At 38.7% G+C, this 11,264-nt stretch overlaps 1 long non-coding RNA gene across 1 annotated transcript in view; it reads left to right on the top strand.

The window, feature by feature from the left end:
• The first annotated feature begins 5,664 nt into the window (after nucleotides 1–5,664).
• Nucleotides 5,665–11,264, top strand: part of LOC115305403 — a 21,686-nt gene continuing 16,086 nt past the window's right edge. The window contains exons 1-2 of the long non-coding RNA XR_003914766.1: nucleotides 5,665–5,868; nucleotides 7,192–7,372. This is a non-coding gene — a long non-coding RNA (uncharacterized LOC115305403). The remainder of the gene's footprint in view (nucleotides 5,869–7,191; nucleotides 7,373–11,264) is intronic.

Below are 11,264 nucleotides of genomic sequence, written 5' to 3'. Positions count from 1 at the left end.
TTTTCAGGCTGCTTTTATAATTCCCCCTCTTCCTCTACCTCTCACATTGAGATTTTACATTTTACACTTACAAATCTTGACTTCTATACCAGAGCCATCACATTATCTAATAGACTTAATGTATGACGGAGGTACTCAAAACTTTGAAGCTCTGAGCTGCTGATCTATGTTAGATCTGAAGAGCTTTCTCCTTCCTTAGGCAATGGTCAGAGGGGTTAATAATCATATCTGCCTCTGTGTCCCTGCTTAAGGTTACTTCCAGGGTCCCCCTGGCCACTTTTCATTATCTTTGTCTGGAGTTCCTAGAATTTATTCTGTTTATATGTTCTAGTCTGCTAGGGCTGCCATCACAGTACCACAGACTGGGTGGTTTAAACAACAGATATTTATTTTATCAGAGTTCGGTAGGATAGAAGTCCTGGGTCACAGAGTCAGCAGGATTCATTTCCTCCAAGGGGCATAGGACCTCTGTTCCAGGTGTCTCTTCTTGGTTTGTAGATGGCCATCCTCTCCGTGTGTCTTCCATCCATCCCTGTATGTGCCCAAATACTCTCTTTGTGAGGATACTGGTCACATTGGATTAGAAGACACCCTAGTGACCTCATTTTAACTTAATTACCTCTGCAAGGATCTTGTTCACAAATACAGTCACATTCTGAGGTACTGGGAGTGAGGTGGGACTTCAAGATATGAATTTTGAAGGAACATAATATGGCCCATAAAATATCAAGATTCTAATGATGTTTACTTTAGTTCTTAAAAACTTTGACTTTGAACCCAGTGTGGAAATGCAGTAAAAGTAAAGAAACATATGCTCCCCTGCCATTTTGGAGTATCAACGAAAGGAAGCAAATTTCACTTTACATCCTCCAGTCACATTTTCCTTTTCTAGACCAAAAGATATATTTTTTATAGTTTATTGTCAAATTGGTTTCCATATAACACCCAGTGCTTCTCCCCACAAGTGCCCCCAACCATGACCATCACCCCCTTTAATAAAGAAGCTTTCTTCCTTCTCTTGATAAGGAATAAAGATTTGCCTCAGTTTTAGAATTAAAATTCATGAGTGTACCTGCTCATTCAGCCAACTCCATCTCTTGTAGCCAACATCTTTTAGGGAATGACAAAACCATAACCTCCATGACCAATAATATGGGTATTAATTCCAGTCACTCTCCCCAGTGCTGTGGAAAGGGAGGCAGGTTATAAGGATTCTCTGACCTCAAGATATTTTTAACTTCATGCTATTGTTCTTAACCCTTTTTGTATCATAGAGGCTTTGGGAATCTGGTGAAAGCTAGCTTGTCTTCTCAGAGATATTTATATACAAAGGTACAACTATGTATATAGCTGCTTTTGTTGCATTAGATCAAAATACTTTTATAAAGAATGTGTCTGTTCCATCCTTTACATGCAAAATTAATTTCAGGCAACTTTCTAAAAAATAGGAAGAAGGAAAGAAGTCCAATGTGTACAAATAAAATTAAACCATAAACTTTGTCTTTGTTAAAAAATAAATTTCAATGAGAAGGCATCTCTCTTTTGGTTTGAATGAAAAGCTGAAATTACTGAGTAGTGTCTGGCGTAGTGTCTATGTACCTTTCTCTAGGCTTTCTGCTATTTTAGACACAGGCTAAAAATCTGGGTTCACAACGGCATGTTATAGCAAACAGAATCAGTCCATGTTCACAAAAGACACAATAGACTTATGATAAGAGAACTCCAAGATGGTCCAAGATTATCTGACATGGATAGTGGATTTATGTTGTTTAATTTCCATCGGCTTCACATCACTGAGTTTCATCTTCAGCAAGGGGATGCTGTTGATGTCAGCAAAGGAAAGATTAAGAATTCATGTTTCAATTTTCAGGTTGTCTGATCAGAAGTACTTTAAAGAGTTTCGGAGTCTCAAGTTGTCAGCATATTTTTATATTACAGATTTGCGAAAGAGAAGGAGTTCATATTCTGCTTTCATTTCACGAGAAAACATTTTGAAAAGGCAATGATTCAAGACACCAGCATTAACAACGTTGATACCTTACCGTAGACAAGCAGGGCCAGAGAAAGCAATGGGTGTAGAACTTACTGCATAAAGAGTCTTCCTTTAAGCTGTGTCACAAGCGCCACAGATGTTCTATCTATTCACAAAGTACCCAGTGAGTTATATTTGTAGAAGAAACTTTTCAGCATTTCAAAGATATTGATGGATTTGAAATTTCTGAAGGGACTAACTAAAGAGGAGTTTATTTTTGAAGGCATCAGCTGGGTGCATAAAGCAACTTCCAATTCCTCCATCATATGCCTCAAAATATTATTTTTAAAGTCAGCCATCATGGAATAATTTAATTTCTTTGGAGGCACTGCTTTAACCTGTATCCTCGGCCCTAAACCGCATACCAATGTGACTGTTTCTGGGGGACCCAGCTTTTACCACTTACTTTCTTGTTATTTTAAGAGCAGGCTGATTTATTAGAGCACACCCAATTTTGGTAAAGTCTTGCCTTTTCAACTCTAGTCTTCTTTTCTTAGAAATTCTAGTAAATTTTTGGAACAAAAATTATGAGATACTAGTCCAGCAGTTTCGGTTTCGTGGTCCTACTAATAAGAATGGTGTGCTGCGAAAACAACTTGGGCTTTTGTGTTGGAAACAAGACCAAAAGATGTTTGATGTTTCTTTCTTATTATTTTCTTTGACATTTTCTAACTTAAGCCAATCCTGAAGTAAGCAAAGACAGATGCTCATCATCGTAAAGGCAGGGCACATATTTTTTAATTCCCAACAGTGGAAAGCTATTCTGACATATGCCAACACTGACAAGGATACAGTGCATGTCTATAGGGTCAGCTATAATAAACACAGAAATAATGTATTCACTAAGATGTTTTGGAAAAAAAATCACATAAAAAATTACTGCCTTGTGGGTATGTGTGCATCTCTGTCCCAGTGAATGTTCATATGCATGATTCACAGACCTCCCTCTGATTCCCAACAGACCCAAGGTTAAGAGCGCTGGTGTAAATGAGTGGACCGTTTCTTCAAAGAAACCCCAAATCCAGTGTGAGTCCAATAGTGGGAGACATCCACTTTCCTGGTAATCTTAGAAAAGGCCTCACAAGTCCCCCAGAAGATAACATTGGAGCTGCAACCTGAAGACTGAGTATTAGTTTATTAGGGTGAGAAGAGGACAAAGATAGAAAAATGAAAAGGGGAGGGGAACTTCTGGTAGTGCATGTGGATGACTCTAAGAAGCTCAGGGTTATGTTGGAGACGTAAAGCTATCAAGACAGAGAAAACTAGTCAGGCTTGAATTTGAACTTGGCTATTTTTCTACGTGACCTCACATAAGTTTTGTAATCTCCTTTGACCTCCATTTTCTCATTTTTGACATGGGGATAGCAGATGAAAGTCAGCATGTGCTGAGATCTTGTATTTATCAAAATTGGATATCTTTCAACCCTCCTTGCCACACCAAGTTCATGGACACCCAGTGAAAATGGATACAGCCACCTTCCCCTTCATTTAGGGTAAATAACAAGAGCGACAAATAGTATTATTGGTGGTTCTAACAAATGGAATAGAACGAACCTAAGCTCTGTGCACATGTTGTATTAAGTGTGTCATATGTATCATCACGTTTAGCTACATAACATCTAAGGTGGAAGCTGTCATTGTGTCCATGATGAGGAAACTGAGGTTTAGATTGGTTGAGACATAGCCAGAAGTTTTCAGAGAGCAGACATACGGCCAGCCCTTAAGTCAGGCTCTTTCCTCAACCTACCCTGTTTTAAATTTCCTCCTGTAGCTAGTCCTCTTCAATTATATCCAATGAGCTCCATGCCTGGATTCACCCTCTCTGGTCAGTCCCTCCGGTGGATGCCTCCTTTGAATGGTCTGGTCACATTTGATTGACTTCTTGCCATGAGGCTGCTTCTCAGACCATCCTGGCTGCACACACGTCTGTGTGCAAGTGACACATGTCACCACTTGACCTGGGTGGCAGGTCTCATATGTCTGTGAGAGGGAATTCAATGCACTAGTGAGCTACTGTCAAGACCAAGTAAAATACTTTCTCTTGGAATATGCTAGAAATGAGTGTCCCTGTACCTCCGAGTGACTTAAATTGTGTTAAGCAAAAGCTGTGACTGCCCTGGGTTTCACTTACATGTTCAGAAAATTGAGCATCGGGAGGACAGAGAACAAGAGAAGAAGAAAAGAAATAGCCACAGATAAAACATATTTTCTAAAATGGTGTTCATGGAGTGAAGTTAGGTGCTTCTCTGGGATTTACAAACACACATGCTGGGTTTTGTCAATTTCTTCTACGAAATTTTGTCAGGTTATAATCACCTCGAGAGCTTGTCCTGCTTGAGGAAAATGACTCCAGCTGGAGCTAGCTTGATTTAACTGTTTATATTTCTGAATTTCCTCCCTCATATCTTCCTCTGTCAAATGAGCTTATCCACCCAGCTCAAGGTTATAGGGGGAAAAAAAGTATCTTACTTGATATTTTAGTCTCTTTGAGCTGTTATAATAGAATTACACAGACTGGGTATCTTATAAACAACAGAAGTCTATTGCCCACAGCTCTGGAGGCTGGGAAATCCAAGATCAGTGCACCCGCACGGTCATGCTTTGGTGAGGGCCTCTTCCTGATTCATAGCTGCCACCTCCCCACTGCGTCTTCACATGGTGGAAAGGCCAGGGATCTCTCTGGAGCTTCTTTTCTCACAACACTAATTTCATTCATGAGGGCTCCACCCTCATGACCTAAGCACCTCCCAAAGGCCTCACCTCCTAATACCATCAATCTTTGGGAGTTGGATTTCCACATCTGAATTTGAGGGGGACACAAACATTCAAACCATGGCAGTTGATTTCTGCCATTTTTGTTTATTTAGGTTGATTCTGTGACGTAATATGGTAAAAAGTAATAAGGAATAGAAGCAAAAGATTAATCTTGGGGCTTGCCAACTTCGAAGTCCTCACGACCCCAGCATTCTCAAGATTTGGGCTAAGGGTGCCATCATCCATGGCCCTGTAAACCTCTTGGACTCATTCCTGATTCCAGTTTGAAAACTGTCTCATGCTCTCTGCCACAGTGGATGTAATCTTTTCCCTTGCTTAAGATACTATATTGCAAGTCACCCAACTACCTTCTGGGTAGAATCATCTCTTCCTCTTAGTGTCCCCCAACCACATTTTGACTATACCATATATTTTGAGCTAGGTTATATGTCACAAGAAAAGTTACAGATATAAATTAGCAAGTTACTTCATTCAACCAAACAACCTAAGAGAAACTTTTGTCTGAAATCTCACAGATGACTTCTTTACCATAAAAAATATTCATACACACTCTTGCCTATATTAACCATTGAGTTTCCTAGATGAGAGCATCTAAATGAGGAATTCTGAACAAAGGAACTGCTACAGTTATGTTCACAGCGCTGGGGACGCAAGACGGAACACAGTGCTAACAGCCCCTTGCCTTATGGTTGCCTTTGAAGTGACAGCTAACCACATCGCTGCTTTGTTTCAGTCCTTTTCCATCCGGAGGAAGTTGTTTCAAAAGCCAACTCACAAGAGCTGTGTGTTTACAACGAAAATGCGCAGGCACACCATCAAGGCTGCTTTCTCTGCCTGAGACCAGGCAGGTTCTCAAGAACACGTCAGGAACTTGTAGTGAGTCCCCACAAATCCCCTGTGAAGTGGAACATTTTTCATCTGCCTCCAAGCAGGAGGTAAAACATTTGTTTGACTTGTATAAGGTCACAGAAAAAGAGAAAGGCAGAGAGCGCCAGAGCAGACGGAAAGAAGAACTGAGCTTATGTTGAACCGATCTCTATTAGCCCAACAGGATCAAGGAGGTGAGCAAAGGTGGGGTGCAGCAAGCTGGAGGTGTTTTCCACAGTGATGATTTTGGAATTCAGAGGACAAGGATGCTGAAAGAATGTCCTGTGCTCTTTCTGTGGACTGAGAAGGCATCAGAAAATGAGGTGGGATGAGGGGGAAAGCAGGATCTGCCCTGGCAGGGTATGGGACAGGCAGAGACACCAGGACTGAATGTTACGTGATGGGGATAGCAGGGTACCAAGTAGGAAAAGAGATAGGGAAGGGTTTGTTTGGAGTCTGGGTCTTCATTTGTGTGGGTAACTGAGTGACTACATGGACAGGTCAATACTAGTGAAAGAAAAGCTTACTGTTACACTTCTACTAGAACCAAGAGGCACTGCTCAGCACACATGGACACAAAAGGAATAGCAGGTTTGGGGTAGGAAGCAGAGGCAGGAGTGGGTGTGCGTGGGTCATGGCCTTTGCTGAGGTTTCTGTGGGAAAGGCAAGGAAGGACAGGGTAAATAGTTTCTAACTGGCCAGTTTGAATTATTTTGTCAGGCTTGGGGCTGTAGAGACGGTCTCAGCACCTGGCTGACTCAGTTGGTTAAGCATCCAACTTCAGCTCAGATCGGGATCTCACAGTTCTTGCATTGGAGCCCCTAATTAAGCTCTGTGCTGATAGTGTGGAGCACGCTTGGGATTTTCTCTCTATCCCCTTTCCATGCCTGTGCCCCCATTTCAAAAAAAAAAAATAAGATTTAAAAAAAGATTTATAGGGGTGGTCTCTAGTTGCCTGGAACCTGGCCCTGGGATGATTAAGACAGAGGAATATTGCCTCCTGGGTTGTACAAAACCAGATAAAGGAGATAAAGCCTTGAATTGGTTCATTTGCTTATCAAACAACATGTCCTTTACTGTCTCTAAGAATTAGCTAGCCCTGGGAGGAGCAGTCTGTCCCCAGCCAGAAAGATGTTTCAAGATGTCAAAACATGATAATATACAGAAAATTTTAAAAAACATGATTAATATACCGTTACCTTGGATTTATCAGGGAGGAATATCTTAGTATTTGTGGCAACCATTTCTTCTCTAAGGATGCTAATAAATGTCTTATGTGACACACATGATTATCTTGAGAACAAAATAAGATAACAGGTAATACATGGAAAACACTTTAGAGAGTGAAAAGGTCGTGTTTTGACATAAGATGTCAGGGTCTTCCAGAGAGTCGCTTCCTCCACTCTGTACTGTCATCAGAAGGCTGTGCCGAAGATAAAGCCGCCCTTTGATAGCCATCACACATGGCACCCGGGAAAGTGACCGCCCCCACCCAAATTAATTCTATCCACCTTAAGGTGTGTTACAGCAACTCACAAGTCCATCAAATGAAGATATATATCAAAATGGAGCAAAATGTGAAGCAAAGAGGAGACGTGTCTAACCCTACTGTTCCTGCCGCATAACCAGCGGGCGCAGCTATGAATCAGGCAATGTGGGTTTAAGATATGGATCACACTTCTGAACCATGGATCCCAGGTAAATGCTAACTCCTTTCTAAGCGTCCTTCACCAGTACAATCAAGAAACTGTGATAAGGATTATATGAGAGAAAACATGACAGAATTTAGTCAGATGCTTGACATAGAGGAAGTGCTCCTTGATGATAATGATAATATTAATAATAATAAGTAACTCATTAGCTGATTTATTATTATCATTAAGGTTATTCCTCACTTAGTTTGTATATTACTTATGCTTTATTACTGCTAATAATTTCCTCAAGTTATATTTCCCGGGTGAAGTTTGTTACTCCCATTTAATAAACATTGAGTGTTTTTGGATTAAAGATATGTATTTTATGATCAGTGAAAATTACCATTGACTGTGATAAGGGCAAGATTACTCGTTCTCTCTAGGCATCATTTCCTAGAGGGTGGGAAGAGTTGCCAGCCATTCCTTAAATGTAGAAGATGTCGTCCATGTTAGGAATTTGCTCAACTACATTCCTATCTCTAAGAAAATTAGCCCATTAGAAGTACATTCTTAATATTACATCTGTTTCTTTTTCAGAGATCATTTCTAACTTGATAGCTCACTAGTTGTCCCTCAGGTGATCTGACAGCTATGACACTCCACAAAGTAGTCCCTTATAGGTATCCCTGAGGGGACTCTGAAGACTTAACACTTGAGCATGGAGTGCCTTTGTTATTGTCCAATGTACTTGTGAAGTCAACATTTTATTTTTCCATCAAACTCAAGAGAGAGTGCAGTAATACATATTCCCTAGAGAGATGAGATCAAAACAATAAGTTCTACAGTCTGTTAAATATGTAAACTATTAAATTTTTCATATTATTTATATTATTATTGAGGGAGAAGGAGAGAGCATGCATGAGAGGCAAGGAGGAGGAGAGGGAAAGGCAGAAAGAGAATATTTTTTTAAAATAGTTTATTACCAAGTTGATTTCCATATAACACCCAGTCCTCTTCCCCATAAATGTCCCTCTCCATGACCATCACCCCCTCACCCTTTCTCCTCTCCCTCTTCAGCCCTCAGTTTGTTCTCAGCATTCGAATTCTCTCATGATTTGCCTCACTCCCTCTCCCCAACTCTTTCCCTCACTTTCTCCTTCCCATAAGAAAGAGAATCTTAAGCAGGTTCCATGCCTGATGCAGGGGCATGAACCACGAGATCATGACCTGAGCCAAAATCAAGAACTGGACACCTAAACTACTGAGCCACCCAGGTGCTCCTAAACTTTTCATTTTAAGGTCAAAGCAGACTATAGGATATAATCCCCACTAAAAAGTTTAATGTGAGAAAATTAAGAAGGAAAAAACAGTTTTGAAGAAAAGTTACAATTTATCAAATTGCATAGGATTGGTTTAGGTTATAGAAGTAAGGTAAATTTAAAAAATAAGGATAAATTTTTAAAAAATGAAAAGACATCTGATAAAGTAATGGTAATTACCTAAAAAAATAAAACAAATTTTATCTGGAATAAGGTTAGTATACTAATAAATGTCCTCCTTAATAGAAATATGTAGAGTTGTATTAGGTAATTTTTTTACCTGAAATTCAGTGATTCTTTTGGATCACCTGTAGCTTACAGCTCTATCAGTTCTTAATTACTTCCACAATTGATGATTATTACTCTAATTATTTTCATTTTTCTTTTTTATAATAATTGTCTTACTGAAGTATAGCATGCATTCAGAAAAATCTACATCTACGGTTCAAAACACTATCGCATTGAAACACGTTGGTGTTGTGTCCTGTCACTGTCCTTTTCAAAAAGGTCATCAGTGTCTGGCAGTTATCATCATAGATTTGTTTTTCTACTTTATAATTTTATAAGAATAAAAGATACCCTTTTGTGGCTGCCTTACTATTCCCCAAACATTATTTTTGTGAGATTCATTCATAGTGTTATAATGGTAGTTTGCTCATTTTCATTGTTGTATAATATTCTATGGTATGAATATCATATTCACTATAGTATATTAACTATACTATACTATACTATAGTATACTATACTATACTATAGTCTCACTATTTATATAGTAAACCACTCCTATGTTATACCCAGGAGAAATGTATAGAATGTGCACCAAAGGACAGGTTCCAGTATGCCCATTAGAAGCAGTAATCCTGCCTAAATGCCTATCAGCATATTTTCTTCCAATCTGGTGGCTTGAACTTTTCCTTTCTTAATAGGTTTCTTTTAAAAAATCAGAAGTTCCTAATTGTTTCCCTTTTTTTTAAATTTAAATTTTAGTTAGTTAACATAGAGTGAAATATTGGTTTCAGGAGTAGAATTGAGTGATTCATCACTTATATACAATACCCAATGCTCATCATTAACACTTCTTAATACTTATCACCTATCTAGCAAATCTCCTGCCAACCTCCCTCCAACAACCTCAGTCATCAATGATAGAGAACCTTTGTTCTCTATCATTAAGAGACTCTTGTGGTTTGCTTTCCTTTCTTCTCTTTTCTGCCCCCCTTCCCAAATGTCCTTCTGTTTTTGTTTCTTAAATTCCACACGTGAGTGAAATCATATGGTATTTGTCTTTGATACATTATACCACCTTTTCTTTATCCATTCATTAGACAGTGGACATTTGGGCTCTTCCCATAGTTTGGCTATTGTTCATAATGGTGCTATAAAAATTGGGGTGCATGTACCCCTTTGAATCTGTATTTTTGTAGCCTTTGGGCAAATACCTAATAATGCAATCGCTGGATCATAGGGCAGTTTAGTTTTAGTTTTTTGAGAAACCTCCATACTATTCTCCAGAGGGGCTGCACCAACAGTGCAAGAGGGTTCCCCCTTTTTCTGCATCCTCATCAACACCTGTTGTTTCTTGTGCTAATTTTAGCCACTCTGACAAATGTGAGTTGGTATCTAATCTTGGTTTTGATTTGTATTTCCCTGATGATAAGTGATGTTGATCATCTTTTCATGCATCTGTCAGCCACCTGGATGTCTTCTTTGGAAAGTGTCCATTCTTCTGCCCATTTCTTAACTGGGTTATTTGTTTTTGAAGTGTTGAGTATGATAAGTTCTAGACTTTTGGATAGTAACCCTTTCTCTGATATATTGTTTGCAAATATCTTCTCCCATTCCATAGGCTGCATTTTAGTTTTGTTGGCAAACTCCCTAATTTTAATGTTGTGTGATGTATCAATCTTTTTCTCTAAGAATAGTGCTTTTTCTGTCCAGCTTAAGAAATATTTGCCTAGATCAAGGTCATTAATAAATTCTGTTCACCTCTAGAAATTTGATTGTTTTACCTCTCATATTTAGACTTGCCATCTCCCTAGATTTTATTATTTTATATGGTCAAAGGTAGGGTCAAGCTTAATTAGATATCCCTTAGAGAGATACAATTTAACTAGCACCATTTATTAAGACCCTCGCTTTTCAGTGTCACCTTATCCTACTGGTTGTAAATAGTGCTAATCAAGTGAAGTAAAACCTGAGAAGACTGTTTCCTTTTCTATCACCTATACATCTTCTTGTTAAGTATCTGGAACACATAATAAAAGATTTCTCTAAATTTTTGTTATTGTTAAGGCAGACTTTTTTTAGATGCATTTTAATGATCCTTAAACCAAGACCACCACAAGATTCAACCATGGTCTCGGATTTTTGCCACAGTCTTGAGAAAGCAGTTTAAATTGGTTTTTGTTTTCCTTTTTCCTTTTTAAATAGTTGTCAGGAAGTGAAAGGGGTAATGCTTGAGGTCAAACTCTTTCCCCAAGATAAGATATTTTTGCTGAAAAAACTGTGTACTTCCATAAAAAGAAAAAAAACCAGACTTCTCACTGAGGTGTAATTAGCAACATGTAACTGGAAGATGTTTGTTTCTTAGGTTATTGAAAAATATTTCATTTCTTTTTATTTTATTTTATTTTTTT

The sequence above is a fragment of the Suricata suricatta genome, chromosome 2, assembly GCF_006229205.1.
Source record: "Suricata suricatta isolate VVHF042 chromosome 2, meerkat_22Aug2017_6uvM2_HiC, whole genome shotgun sequence".
Taxonomy (NCBI): domain Eukaryota; kingdom Metazoa; phylum Chordata; class Mammalia; order Carnivora; family Herpestidae; genus Suricata; species Suricata suricatta.
The sequence above is the reverse complement of the archived record's forward strand: the minus strand, read 5'-3'. Positions and strand labels throughout refer to the sequence as shown.